Here is a 15,984-nt window from a genome sequence, read left to right as displayed (position 1 = left end):
GAACAATCAAGTTAACATTTAACGCCACCAACTTTACCAAGATATGACAATATAGTTTTATATTTATATATATCCGACCACTATACAAATATGATGAACACACCAGAGATATTATAACATGCCAAGCATAAAATATGCAAACAACTGGACTCGTATAAAATATTCACTACTACAAAAATCATCATAGACATCAGACATTTTCATCAATAGACATCAGATTTGCAACTGATGCACAGTTGACACATGTATATTCTTTTTGCTTATACATCAGTCTTAAATCTGATGTCTATTCAAAAATAGACATCAGATTTTTAGGAAATCCGATGTCTATATAAGATATAGACATCAGATGTTTATAAAAATCTGATGTCTATTCAAGACCATGGACATCAGATATCCAAAAAAACTGATGTCTATAATTTTTTTTTTTATAAAAAAAATAAATTACGGTATTGTTGCTTGCCCAATACATTAATCCTACATATGATCAGAAATGCATAATTTTTCGATAATTAACAACAAATATCTTTATACAATTAACCGATAGTCAATTACCAAACGATCTTTAACCAACCAACCAACTTATCAACAAAAATAATGTTCATCAACGACTCCAGTTTCAAATTCGTACTTAGCCATAAGATTATCCTTGCCAAAGCAGCCACTGATGAAATTCCTCCTTAGCAACTCCTACTCCTTGACCTTTACTTTACCCTTGTCCCCTCTTACAATCCATTGATTCCTGTGAAATTAAAACCCAACATTGAACTAATTAAGTTAAATCTGAAAACTATGAGAGCATTGCATTGCATGCTCGAACAAGATATTGTCAGTGTCGCTGGTGTGCAATAAAAACTGCAAAATTAGTTGGTTAGATGTTGAAACAAGCCTATACATAAGTGACAAGGAAAAAAATATCTTTCACTCTTTCGACACGGGAATGTTTGGAAGTAAAACACAATGTTCAACTTCTCTTCCTAGTTTTGACAAAAACAAAACCTCAAGGAGGATTCAGGAAAGTGCAAAGTACAAGAGTTCAGATATACTAACCTGCGATCAGCTGTGGCACAACTGCATTGGACACAGTGACACAATGGTAAGTAAATTAAACAAGCCATAATCAGAAGCGAATCGTGGAAAATTTGAGGCACCTGAAATCAGACGGAATATTAATGAGAAAATGTGTTACCACACTAGTAGAAAAAAATTTATTTGCGGCTCCAAAAAATTTATTTGCGGCTCCAAAAAAAAAGTTGTATGAAGTTGTTACGAATCAAAATTAAGCAACCAAACCAAAAGATAAACTTAACAAACTGAGTTTAACCACATTGTCAGTATGCCCCCCCTGAGGTAGTTGCAAGTAGATCTGAATGTTTCGGATCCCAACTGAGTTTAACCACATATTCAGTATGCCCCCCTTCCATTCAATATCTTTGACCTTACTTGGCGACAACTATCAACAAAAAAAAAAACAATTATTTAGCTGAATGGCTGTCTTTGCAAACTACTGTGAGAAGCAGATATGCATATTTTATTCTCCATAACACACAAATCAGCATGCTTTTTGTGTAAACACAAGCTGACTAAGTCGAAACCGCAAACATGAACTATCAATCAGTATGCCTGTAAGTTAACAAAAAATTATAAAAATGCAACCTGGTGAGCAAAAATAGTATGTGTTCCCTCTTTTTACCAGCTTCAGGCTAGACCGCGTCCTTCCTTCTTATTGGATCTCTTAAAAAAACAGAATATTCATCAGAGTTTAAGGGAAAGGGAAGAAAACCTATCTAAACTAGGTGGTGTACTAAATGGGCCATAAATGACTTCCTTAACTGAAGCAAAGACGACATCTAATGATAGAAAGACAGGTAAAAAACTCAATTATTTCTCACTTCCATCTGTGATTGTTCGAACCACGCTTATAAAATCACAATGACAGAGTTACCTCTTATTCAAATATATGAAAAAATGTCGGATACCTACAAGATCATATACTCTTCAGACCATTAAGAAGTATTTGAATGAGACTATACACAGGATTTAGTGATTATTCATGAGTAAAGGTAAAAGATCAAATAAAAACTAATATAGTTCATGGGATAGTTCTAGCACCAACGACTTGAGAGAGAAAAAGAAGGTTGTAATGTATTGCACTATTGTTTCACAGCTAAATAAACTAGCTAAAAATTAACTCTCAAGATATATATAGAAAATATCGTCAAGACTTGCACCTTTCAAGTAACAACGAGGATCATTTTATTGAACTACAACTATTAAAACAAGTCGCAAATACATCGACATCACGGTTAACTTGCTTGGATTCTTTTAGAGCTAAAGAGCACCTTATCTGGACATCTATGATCACAAGATAATGGCAAATCCTAAAGCTATTTCATATTTAACAAGAAGTGACACCAGCAATCCATCTTAACCTTATCATAAATGGAAACTTTATGGAATACTCAACAAGTGATAGGTATTAGAGAAAAAAATATATAAACACTGACCTGACAAGTGATAGGTATTAGAGAAACAAATATATAAACACTGACCTGACATTAAAAACTGAATCAAACATGTGAAGAGAGAATCAAGCATAAACAAAACAAATGAGAAATTGTCGAATTATACAAATTTTATAAAAACTGATGTGAATTTGATTCAAAAAGGAGGATGTAGGGTTACTTCAAGGAAAGGGAATTTGATTCATTGAACAAAATTGATGGATAGAAAATTAGAAATTCTGAAGTTGTTATTACTTATTACTATTGATGTGTTAAATGTTAGTAGGTGAGTTGACTCATAATTGACGAGAAATTAGAAAGAAAGAGTGGTGTTGAATGTGATACTTGAATCTTCAAGTACATGTGTGCTGCTATATAGAATATATCACAGGTTAATCGTTTAAGACCGTCTTAACTTAAGACGGCTCTCGACCCGATTAAAACAAAAGGAATGTGTAAGATCTCTTAAGTTAAGGCGGTCTTAACCCTTAAACAAGATCAATTGTGTATATATATACTACTCGTGAAAGCTGCCAAATAAATCCCACGTCAGAATAATATACACAAAAGGATCAGTTGTGATTTGTGATTCTTGTGACTTGCAAAACTCATTAAAAAGACAGTGTCTCGTAACTGATCCAATATATTGACAAGCAATATATTTAGCATCTTTAGCATCGTCGAAACCATAAGACTACCCTCTTATTACTAGTAACAAAACAATAATCAAGTTCGAACAAAGAAAAAACTACAATCAAAACCAAGCAACTTTGGGACTGAAATAATGATACCAGCAGCTCAAACAATGAAAAAGAAATAACTTAATTCAGTAAGAAGCAATATACCTTCAATGAACTTGTATCCGGTTCCCCTGTTTTGGAGTTATTTTGAGTTCAGGAACCTTCTGTGCACAGCCAGAGAGTTTTGAGAATGTCTTCTGATTACTGCATTGTGCCATCGCCTGTGCCCAAACTTTCAGCCATAATTGAACTGTGAAATAAAAAGAATGGACAGCTAGCCATATTTGAACTGGCTATTTTTGAACTGTGAAATGCAAAGAATGAACAGCTAACCAAGGAAAGAATGAACAGCTAACCAAAGAAACTTGACTAAGAACTGAGCTACTTAGTACTAACTAACCAAGTATGCCACTCAAAAGGTCTCAAACAACAAAGGTACTTATGAAGAGTTGTCACTTCAGTTTGAGGTGACCCTAATAGAAGCGATTCAGAGAGAAACTGAAGCAAAAATATGACACCGGCCAGAATACAATTATTTTACTCAAGTAAACTTGTATCTCTGCAAAGTGAAAATGAATCATAGCAGGTGAATAGCTTCACCGATTACATTCTTATACCTCGCTTACACTGTCATGCTTTCCTCCTGCAATTACAGAGGCCACAAGAGTTTCCTATAAGAGTTTTCTAGTTAAGAAAACTATCTATAGCTTTAAGTTGAATAACCAGGCAGATCATATGCTGAGATAACCCACATAAAAAAAATCATATGCTGAGATAACTAAATTTAAACTCACTATGTTTCTTCTCAATAAATGTTGTGAGCCTATCTAACGTCACAATGTATGTGACTATAGTTGTTCTTTGATGCTGGTACAGAAAAATTAAATTAAAGTAGATGAAACTAGAAAAATCCAAAGAAAGTTACTGGATTATGTAGTAGTTATAAGCAAATGAGGTTAAAGTTTAGGTAGTATTTGAAAAGAAAAAAACCATTAGTTAGTTCTCTGGAAAATGGCATAAAGTATTGTTTCACAAAATATTCATCTCTAAACAATGATGTCAAGCAATTGAAACAGTTGATTCTAACCATGAAATTTTTCAATCTCTTGATATTAAAAGCTATTTTAATTTGACACTTCACTTTGGCTACACATCGTATGTCCTATTTGTTAATTTAGGAGTACTCAGCAGTCATCACAGATACAAGTGAATCAATACCCAAATGATTTGCAAATCAATTAGCGACTCATAAGGGCGTTAGCTACTCCGGTAATCCTAGTTTCAACACAACAATTTGATTCTCCTTTTTGGGCCAAACGCTTAAAAATGGGTAGCTGAATTTACTCACATTTGTTCAAGCATATTCATATCATGGTGTTGCATTATATATAAAAAAAAAAATAGTGCTTATAGCATATATTCCAAAATAGCATATAGAAGACGAAATGAAGCAAGGCACTCGATTATCATCACTAACATTTTGATTAACAAGTAGAATTAGAGATTTGCTATGTTTAATAGCTTCAACTACAATTAAATCGAACGGTAAATCGCACTTATGTCAACTACTTCAAAGATCAACACAACAAAATATTTGTTAATCGTATACTACTCTTTTGGAACACAAGACACACAAAAGAATACATAAATGAACCCAATTTACAAATTAGAGAACCTAAACCCTAAATTTGAAAGAAACATAACCCTAAATCGAACCAAGCAAAAAATATAGAAGATTGAAGTAATTAGAATCGAAAATATACCTTGATGGATTCTGGAAGAGAGGCTGGCGGCGGGCAAAATGCGGTGGTCGAAAGGTGAGAGCGAAAGTTGGCGGCCAAAGGCGAATGAAGGTGTTCGGTCGGTTATTAGCTATGGAGAATGACGAAGGTCTACAGCCAATGGCGGCAAAGGTTTGACCCAGGCGAAGAGGTGGTCGTCGGCCGTGGTGAGTAGTCTATAGTGTTAGGGTTGAGAGAGTGAAAATGATGTAGGTTGGGGTAAATAAGAAAGAGAGAGTATATGAATGAGTAAAGGAGGACGAGGCGTTTTAATCTTTTGGTAGTTTCTAAAATTTGATAGGCATCGGATGTTTAATTGTCTCATGTCTATTAAAGTTGAATTTCATAGGCATCAGTCTTTTAAATAAACCGATGCATATTGAATTTTATAGACATCAGCTTTTTTCAAAACTCTGATGTCTATAAATGGACATCAGTTTTTTTAGAAAATCGGATGTCTATTGAGTGATGTCTATTACGTTTTTTGTAGTAGTGATTTCACCCTCGATTAAGAATCAAATTAAGCTATTCAATTTCACTCATACTATCATGCCAACAATGTTATAAACTAAACTTTAATTTTTTTATCACTAGTTAAGATACATAACCAATGAATATGTGTGCTACTATTATCATATAAGGACACTATAATTTCACATTAATAAGGCTCATGAAATAATCGAACAACTGCATGAAAACTCAACATAGCATTCACATTTTAAAAGTTATGATTCACGTTGTAACTTCCAAAAAAATCACGAATAAATAACCGTTCAACGAAAACTTGAGTTATATTACTTTTTATAACATACAGAGAGTTAATAATTCGTGAGAAAAAGAATGAGGTCCAAAGCTCAAGAATTCAATTTTTAAAGGATTCTACAACTCAATTGGTCCAAACAAGTATGTGACAGCAATTGGTCCGAAACTTGGGTCAGTTTGCAAAACTTACCATTTAATATAGAGACATCAAGAATTTTCGTGGCTTATCAATTTGAAAATATATGCGAATCTTCTGAACGATGGAGTTGGAATTATGCAAAAATTATTAATACAATTTAAGTGAGGATTTTTACAAAATCGTTGGTCGAAACATCACTGCACAGGAACTTCCTGACCACAGCCCACTAAAATATTTATTACTCCTAATCCATATATCCTATAAGCATGAAACCAACGCCAAATGAACACTAACTGACGAGGCTATCTCTCATAAAATTTTCATCCATAGGCAATAAACAGAAAAGAAATGGCAGTAAGGTCAATTAAAGAGTAAAATCAAACAAAACGAGTTTCAGCACTAGGTCATTCTTTACTATGTTACAAGCTCTTATGAACATACTATGTATACTAACCCATCCCAACTTAAATCTCACACTTTGTACTTACGTAAACATCTATCCCATAGAATCCCTTCGCATCTCGATCTACTCCTTACATCTAAATCACGATTGCTATGACTAGAAACAAGCAATTCAATAGTGTTTCTGATTACTATCACAATACTATACTAGCATGGCTTCGGGATCACATAACCGCATATCACTAGACATAATAGCACTATCAACACGTCATTCACATCCATCCAGATAAATATCATCAATTCGCAATTATTTTCACGCTCACGATTACCACAATCCAACACTTCATTGATTATCAATCTGAAACCGAAAATTTATTTCTCATCTCCACAACATCATATGATCACGTCATCATTCATACAAAATACTTACCGTGACGTTGTCCTGCAGAATGGTTAGAATATATGGGTCTCAAGGTATACATCAACTCGATTATATCCAATGTTTTCCTTCTAACTACCCCATTCACTCAATTTTCTCTCGGGTTACCGGTTCAAAAGCGAGAGGGCAAAAGAGCACGTATTAAGGGCGCCTTCTTAACCGCACCGTGAGCTCCTAACAGTTTATTCCCAGGGGTTCATTTTATTTAGACACATCCTACGTTCATTGGGTTCATTGGTTTAGGCCCGAGGATCGTTCGCTCTGATACCACTTTGTAACACCCCGATTTATGAAGGAGCCTTTAGCAAGACATTCCCTAATAAACCGGACTGTTACCATCTCGGTTTCCCGAGGTGGTGAATAACAAATTAAACTCCAAGGCAAAATATATAATTACTTTAACTTAATTATTACAAAACCTCTTTTACATCAAATTACAAGGAACTAACATAAATGAAAGTGAAAGTCTTCTAAATGATGATCTAGCTACTAAGTCTTTCGATCCGGTGTCTCACGCCAATCAAGCTCCCACCTATCTCATAAACCCGTCAAGCCTACTCCCCAATATTTGGATCGTCACGGTGTTCACGAATACACATGTGGTCAATCACGACGTTGAGTAGGGAATACAATGAAACAACAAAATATGATATGCATGCTCCTCCGTCACCTCCATCTCCATCTCAACTCATATCTCATAACCCGAAACACCCAGCCATACCGATCCCCGGTAGACTATATATCGACCTTAGCCGATCCGCCATTTCCTTGTTGAGGACACCAGGGCAAGTCCCGAGAACCCGGGCCTTATCACAACATCATCTTCACCACACCACATCACCACAACATCCTCCATCTCCAATGCATATGAATGCTCAAAAGAAATTAATGCAACACAATATATATATCTTTGAACTGATCAATCATAAAATCATGCCGGTTACCAAATGTTGTGATAACATACTCAATACGATCAATTCAGTCAATCACCTTCCAAAGATATGAATCATAATGTAAATCAACAGCCACGAAGCAAGTCAACGTTCACAGTTTGGTCATACGAAACACAAACAAGTCAACACAATTCAACATCAACGATAATAAGTCAAGTGTATTTGCCTACCTTTTCGCAATCCAAGCACACACATGCAATCACTTATGATCCTTCACTTATCCATCACCTACATAACATAATTATGTATAATTACCATCTACTCAGTCAATTAATCATGCACATAACCTAGACTCATCATAACTTAATAGGAATATCAATTTAAAGAACAAACACGACTTTTCCTGATTTTCCTACTCATGGCAGACTCGGTATAAAATGAATAACTAATTCCAGAAAATTCGAATTGATGCAAGGCTAATTGAATTGGAACCCCATGAGTCTTAGCTACAATTTATATCTAACGTGTTTTTCTCAAATTCCAAACTTATCAAGGGTTTTCAGACTAATTTCCAAAAACTGACAGAAACCATCGCATAAAAAGTATTGATTCATAAAACGAGTTTGACAAATGATTCTTAAGTAAAACCAACGCCTAACTCATCTAAACTCTTTAAATTAAATATATGAAAAAGACCCAGAACCAATTCAATATCTAAATTATGTTTTAGAAGTAATCTTTCAGCCTCTACTGATTTTCGGACTTTTTAGAGAGACGTTCACAAATAATTTCTTCAGAAAAAACTACACGGTGAAATACTACCAATTTTCACAGGCATAAACTAGGCTTGGAATAAACATGAGTCTCTTCTTTAAATTTTTGCATCCCACGGCTTTAAGACAGGTAAAACACTCAAATAACACAGACCAACGAATCTGTAAATTGCTGTAACTATTCCATTCATTTATCTCATACAATTTATAATCAAAAAACCCCAAACCAATTCTAGGGTTACGAAAATTATCCCAATACTACTATAATTATGCTAATAATTGAATAAAGAGGTAATAGGATAGTTTACTTACGAAGACGGATGAGAATAGGCTGAGAAATCGCCTCGCAATTCCTCACACGGCTCCCTTCACACACGGCTCGCTCTTCTCTCTTTTCTCTCTTTTCTCATGGTTAAAATGAATATGGTGATAGGGAGATTAGGGTTTGGTTAGATGGGTTAAACATATAGGATAGGTGCTATTAAGACGATACGGGCCTAGCCTAGTTAGATTAATTAAAACCCGAGTCACATAATTACCCGAGTCACAAATACACTACACGACCCAGCTGGTAACTCGGCCTAATATAATATCATATTAAAATACCTGGTATTACATAAGTTATTCAATAAATATACATAATACGTATATATAATATATAATATAATAATACTGTATATAATAACATTACCAAATTTCATATATACACTAGCATATTACCATCTTATAATGTATTATTGTATATTCTAATATCGAGTAAGAATTTTAATAAGGTTTATAAATAATTTCTCAGATAATTAAAATACGGGGTATTACAGACATTGACAATAATAAAGATATTAAACACATGGTTGTGGTGGGGAGGAGAGGTCCAAAAAGAAGGGATCTAAGAGGCTCAAGGGTCTACTACATGACTGCATCTATATTAATGTTTATCATACTTTAGATTCAGAGATCAAAAGAGAGAAGACGTGTACATGTTGGATGAAACACATGCAATGTTAAACAAATCTTTACTCTTTAAAAAGAGAGAACTTGGGGTGTACTGTAGCTATGAATAGTACCACCCCAAGTCTCCCCCTACCATTGATTTTTTTTCCCATTAGATCTCGGCCTTCCATCTATACTTCACTCCCATCCACAACTTCTATATCACTTCTTACTCAGTATCACTTCCCATCCACTCATTTCCATCTATGCTTCACTCCCATCCACAACTTTCCATCTCCCTCTAAAAAGCCTCCTTAATCTTTTTACTCCATAGCACAACTTTTCCCCCCTTTCTTCTTCAATATCACACCACAATGACGATGGCTTGATGACGATAACGATGCTGATGATGAGACGATGACGGTGGCACAACCCATTATAATGCCGATGACAACGCTTTTAGGTTACCTCGTCTTCCTTCTTTTTGCTGTTCATTATTTTCGACTTTATTTTCTGGCTTTTTTTCGTTTAGTACTTAGATTTTGATCTTCGTTTTGTGGGGTTTTTGCTCATATATTAGGTTGGCGTCCTATTGAATTTTAGGCTTTGGTTTGATTTCAGTGTCTTTCTTTTACACTGTAGTAATACTCTTTTAGTATGCTCTTTTTGTATGCTTCTTTACGATGTTATACTTTTTTAAAGATTTGTTTGATATTTCGGCTTCTTATAACCGAGTTTTTGGGGGTGCTGTTGCAGTTGTTTGTAAGGGCTACGAAAATCAGCCTTGAATTCAGGTTAAAGATATGTACAACAATATAATTGTTCATGCTGCTTCTTTAACTATTGTTCAGTGGTCATCCTAATCTGTTATTGTGTCTACAGGTACTCATGGCATCCAAGCTTTAAGCGCCTACTCACTTGTGCTGGACTCGAACCCTTAGCTATATGTGTTGGCCCGTCGCTGAATGTGATCCTTTAGTTTGTTCGTCTGTAACTGTATGTGAACCTTTTTGTTTGCTTCCCTATTACCTTTACTTCACCTTCCTCAGCTTGCGCTTACATTTGATTACTGTTGCAGTGACAACGTGGTTTGGGGTTACCTGTTTTGTATTTGTCACTCGGCTAGGATTGCCGATCCTGGTGGTTGTTGCAATACCCGAGTACCGTTTCTGTTCGTTTCTTAATCTTCTTTTCGGTTTTATTGACTAATATGGGGCTCTAAGTTTCCTCAGGTTCCGTTTATGGCTAATTCCATATGCAACCCACGGCACACCTGGAAGTCATTGTGCTATTTTAGAAACAACACTAGGATAAGCACACATATTGGGTATAACGTCACTCAGTATCGGTTGGGCTACCCTGAAATGGGCTTGATTATGTTTCTCGGTGAATACTAATGTATTTATGTTTGCTCTACCTACAGGTGTCCTTTGCTGTGGTGGTTCCCTGTGAATGCGCGGTCCCGATGCATTGTCTGTAGTTCACCGGTAAGAGTACACAGGTGACCCGCACCAGCACTACTGCAGTGTATTTTCGTCCTTAGTCTGTCCAATATTACATAGGCGATTGCAAAGGCTTTCGTGGCCTTCTGTATTTATGATAATTTTTCTTTGATTATCGGTTTTCTCAGTGTTGATGCCTTCTGCTTTACTCTTGCCATTTTACCGCACTTTTTTTATTAGTTTTATTAACGGTTGCAGGCACTGGGACGCGGAAGGGTCTACGGTATCAAGCAGCAGCCTCTCTTCCTATAGTGGACATAGGTGTGTGCCTGTCATTGGTGGGAACAGGTAGGAATCTATTCACTGATTTAATTGGTACTCGAGAAATTTGCGTCATGTGTTACCATTAAATGCCTACCTCTTTCACCACCTTCACTGTTTATAGCTTTGCATGCGTGTCTTATATGACTCTCCTTGTGATGCAGTGTGTCTTGACATCCACGCTCGATGTGATACAGCGTTTAGCTGTCTATGGTTTGATTGTTCGTTTTCTTGAACCAGGACCGATGTGGCTTTGTGCTGAGTGTGTGATGCGCTGGTGGTACGGCGATCAGTTATGGATTATCCTGAGTTGTGGATCATCCTGCTTGACCATCAACCTTCTCCGCGTTTGATGTTCCCCTTGCGATCCCTGCCCTACTTTTCTCTCACACTCACAGCCACACCTTTACGCCATTCTCATCCACTTATTCCCAGCTCACTCTCACTTCTCACTCCTCAATCACTCATCGACCCTCCAACTCTGAATCTACTCAAAGGTATTTACTTCTTATGAGCGATTCCACGTTCCATTTTTTGTTGTTGTTTCGGTTTGATTTCGTTAGTGATAAGGTATTATAATGGTTGTAAGTTAGTTATCTCTAATATTGTATAAAATTTGTTTTCGTAGTTTATTGAATTCCCTGATTTGTCGATTTCATTGTTGCTAAGCATAGCTCTGAGGTCAGATTTCAAGGTTTTTTTTTTATTTACCTCGTCCTATTTTTTATTCTTCGTATTCCGCTTTATTTGTGTTAATATGTTTGCGTTTCTCAGATGACGATGTACTGTTGTGTTAAATAACGTAGATTCGGTGTTGATCCACCTCCCAAAGCTTGTGTTCCATGTACTCCCTCCCTTATTTCCCAACTGTCAATATTTATCCTCCGCATTCCACATTTCAATTCCTTTTTTATTTATCAATTCCTCACTCTTTCTAATTTCGTTATTTTTTTTTTTGATTTGAAATTGGCTTTTTGTTGAATAGCCTTCTCCATTTATTGATTATATTTGAGATTTTCCGTTGGTTGTTGCAGTTGTTGCTAAGGATGGCGGAAGTTGCCGCAAAGTCTAGGTTATAGATCGCAGCATTCCAGATGGTTTCCCAAGATTGAAGTTTGGTCTGCACTATCTAAGGTCAGTAAAGTTGTGATTTTGTTCAACAATTAAAGATTGTTGATAATTACTGTTCCTGATCGTAGCATTTAAGATAATTATATGGCTTCTGAAGTTAAAGTACTCCATAATTTATACAGTGTACATTTATCGTTTGATTTTGTGTCCTGTGAGAGTTATCCCTATTTGTTCTTCTGCTGTATTGTTCACGTCATTTTACTCAAAGAGCTAACAACTTTACCTACCAACTATTCAGAATTCCCAGGATGGAACAAATCTGTACTTTGAGGAACCTGCCTCTCCGTTGTTTGGTTACTCCTCCGTTACCGACGCCTTTTTCATTCCTTTTTATCCACCGGTGTCTGATTCTCCTCTTTTCCCTTTTCCTTTAATTGTTTGACCATTTATTTGTTTTCCTTGAATTCCTAAATTTGAGATGTACCTGTTTCGCTTTAATTGAATTTACTACACAAATATTTTTGTGATAAACTTTTTTTCCCTGTTTATGGAGTTTTAGTGTATACTTGAATTCTCAATGTGGTGTTGCTTGTTTCAAATGTAGGTGCACTTATCTAGTACTTTGCAAGCAAATACGTTAACTCTATGAATGCTCCAAAGACTGACTCTAGCTGGCAAAAACTAATCATCAGGCTCATATTATTCTGTTTTTTTTTTTGTTAACAAAAACTTTCATGATTATCGTCCTTACTTTGCTGCATTAGTTGCATTCTGCACCATTATGTTTTCTCTATTTATGCTTCAAGTTTTTTAAACAATCACCTTGTTATATGCACTAAATGTGTTGATGAAATCGTTACCATCTAAAGGAAGGATTAATGATGTGAGCATGTATGGTGCTTAGTCATAGTAAGGTTTGGATGATTGATAAATAAGCTTTCCAGTTTGCCAGTGTGCTTTGGTTTAGTTTATACCATATTTTTAACCTGATTTCATTGAGGTTCTCATTCTGGTATTGCTTGCCTGCAATGTAGGTGCAATTATTTAGGAATTTTGGAGCAGGTCTATTAATTTCGTGATAAATCCAGTAAAAAGAGGGATATTTCCTCAAATAATTGAGTCACAATATTAGGCTGGAATATTAGGTTGATATCGAAGTACTGGTAGTTGACTAGATCCGCACTTTTATTATTAAAAATGTTTCGGAGGTTGATATCGAGTTGTAGTACCTGAGCTAGCTAAGTAGTGCTATTTGTTCTCCTTAGCAGAAATTGGAAAAAATACTTCTAAGATGCGCAACTCTTAATTTATTTGCAAATTTATTGTAGTAATTCAGTTGTTTAATTCCCTGCCAATCTTGCCTGAGGATATTAGACTATACCTTATAATACAAACTAATCACTAAGTTGTCTAACATAAAGATTTTAAATATTCGACATGAGAAGATTGAATAAACGCCTGAACTTGGTTATTGTAAGGTTGCGATCTTTAAAGTTAGAACTTGAAGATGAAAATAAACGTGAGAACCTCCGAAATCATATGTTGTTTTTAACATATAAAATGGGAAATAAAGTTCTGGAAAGGAGATCTAAAGCTAAATAGGAATCTGTTTGTTCGCCTCGCTTAATCACGTTTCTCATTTTCTTTGTTATGGTCTATGGTGCAACCGTGCAACAATTTTTCATGGCATTCAGCAGGAACTTACTCTCATTGCAGATCGGGGACTCTGGTTTTGAGTGTCGTGAGCGAGTGCGTAGACACTTGGAATCAGCTACTTTAACTAGAGAATTAATCCTTAGTAGTTACGTTAAATTCCAATCTATAATTCTAACACAAGTAAGTATAGAGGGCCGTTCTAATTGGTTGACTGGGTATGTCGGTCTCTATGTACATGTGAAAATGTCCATCGCTTGTTGGTTCAGACTTCTTATAAAATGTGGATACTTTTTTTCTCTTTTTGGGTGGGAGCTAAGGTTGCTAACAGTTAGAACTACTTAGCAAAGTTAGCATAGTCTCTTTATATTCTTATATGAAGGCTATTTTTTTAAATGAAAAGAAAATGACAATGTGCACATAGGCTTGTTTATATGTCTTCTAGCATTATGTCTTATTTGCTTAAGTCACTTTCCTTTCTTCAATGTTTGCTCAAGTGTTTATATATGTAAGCACTACACTACATTAAACAAGTATACTAGACCAACTCATTGATAGATAACCACTCACATATACTCGTATCTGTCAAACTCATCGTATCACATAAAAATCTTATGAATTGAAAAGGGCCTGATTAATTTTTCATTATTTTCAACTCAATTTGGATACCACCTTTTACTTGATCGCTTCTTTTTCTAAAGGACCCTAAGCATATTATAAATTAGATGATTTGTTTGGTTTGTTTTGGTTTAATTTCAATTTATTATTGAGCTTATGCCTGTTTGAAATTTGTTGATTGGTAGAAGGCTGTTGATTGGTCCCCAGACTTAGGGTAGATGGCTATCCGGTCCATGGGTTCCTCCTAACCGGTTCGGATTTGAATCGGTGAAGACCCCTAATTGTGTGTATACCATTTGGATTACTTCATATTTATGCTCTTCGACCATGACCATTTGTGCCAATTTTATAATTTTGTTTCTAAATGAAGTGTGTTGTTATGTGCATATTAAGACTGACTGATACACAACCGAATTGAATTAAAATTAGTATAGCTTGCTGTTACTGGTTTTGGGTTAAATCCTGAACTTGTTTATTTAGTTTGTGTTATCATGTGTATCTTAGTCTTTGCAGTTGATGTAATATGCCTCTTGTTCCAAGTTTTACGCGTGTTAATCATGTCATGAGTAGGTATATTTTTGTTGGCCTATTGCACATCTAAAATGTTTGATCTAATTTGCTATCTTTCTTTATCTCAGAAATTGCACGAGACAGCCAGAAGAAGAAAACAAGACAAAAGTTGTCTATTTGACTGCATTCCTTTGAAAAGCTGAAGTTTTTTTTTTCTTTAATGCAATGACCTTAGGAAGCTCATGCGTGTATTGAGTCTGTAACGGTTGATGAATGGAGTTGGTCTATGAATGTGGTTGGTCAAAGCCGATTTCATAGTGGCTTGGTGTTTCCTATGTTGAGGAATACCTTTAAAAGGTGTATATCAATTGTGCACAGTATCTCTTTCAGTTCATGTTCATCAGTTTATCCCTAACACACCATTTGTGTATGCTTAAAATCAATAAGATAATTCTTCAGTTAGGGAATTACTGAAAACGCCTTGCCTAATACAATTTGGTAAAACAACTGAGGCATCACTCATTAATTACCAATTACTACTTATGCCGTTACTAAATATAAATCTCTCCGAAAAATATGCTAGGAAACAACTCGTGAGTAATGATATTTTGGGTTATCAAGTGAACAACTATAGATACTGAAGTTTGGTTGTGTATATTTTCAATATAATGAGAATTGTCTTATTATTTTATCGCCTCTAGGAGCACTTGTGGCTCTTATAGAATTTTTTTGTTTTTTTTTTACAGCCGTAAATAAAGGTAACCTAAAATAGCCTTACAAGTAAGGCCATGAGCAGAAACATTAACGACCTAGGTAAATAGCTAAAAGATAAGCAATGAAAAGAAGAGCTTAAAGACTGAATGTCTTCAAAGATTCCTTGTGCTAGATGATGTGAGATTTCAATCCCTGCAAAATGACAAATAAGTGGGAGGCAATCCGAAGAAACTTCCAAGTGCCAGAATCCATTCCGCTTCGCCCACATAAGAACTTCCTTAATCCCGATAGC

The 15,984-nt window shown here is 35.4% G+C and overlaps 1 long non-coding RNA gene across 11 annotated transcripts; it reads right to left on the bottom strand.

Moving 5' to 3' along the window:
* Window positions 1-413: 413 nt before the first annotated feature.
* Window positions 414-5,293, bottom strand: LOC141631636 (uncharacterized). 11 transcript variants are annotated; one of them, XR_012537685.1, is made up of 4 exons: window positions 3,350-3,866; window positions 2,508-2,552; window positions 1,051-1,734; window positions 414-742 (listed from the first exon to the last, which is right to left on the bottom strand). It is a non-coding gene; the product is annotated as an uncharacterized LOC141631636 (long non-coding RNA). The 11 variants fall into 11 exon arrangements; XR_012537679.1 differs by adding an exon at window positions 5,008-5,293 and having other exon boundaries at window positions 1,051-3,548; XR_012537680.1 differs by adding an exon at window positions 5,008-5,293 and having other exon boundaries at window positions 1,051-3,494.
* Window positions 5,294-15,984: the final 10,691 nt, after the last annotated feature.

Source organism: Silene latifolia, chromosome Y (assembly GCF_048544455.1).
Source record: "Silene latifolia isolate original U9 population chromosome Y, ASM4854445v1, whole genome shotgun sequence".
Classification (NCBI taxonomy): Eukaryota; Viridiplantae; Streptophyta; class Magnoliopsida; order Caryophyllales; family Caryophyllaceae; genus Silene; species Silene latifolia.
Note: the sequence above shows the minus strand (reverse complement) of the source record. Positions and strands in the feature narration are given on the sequence as shown.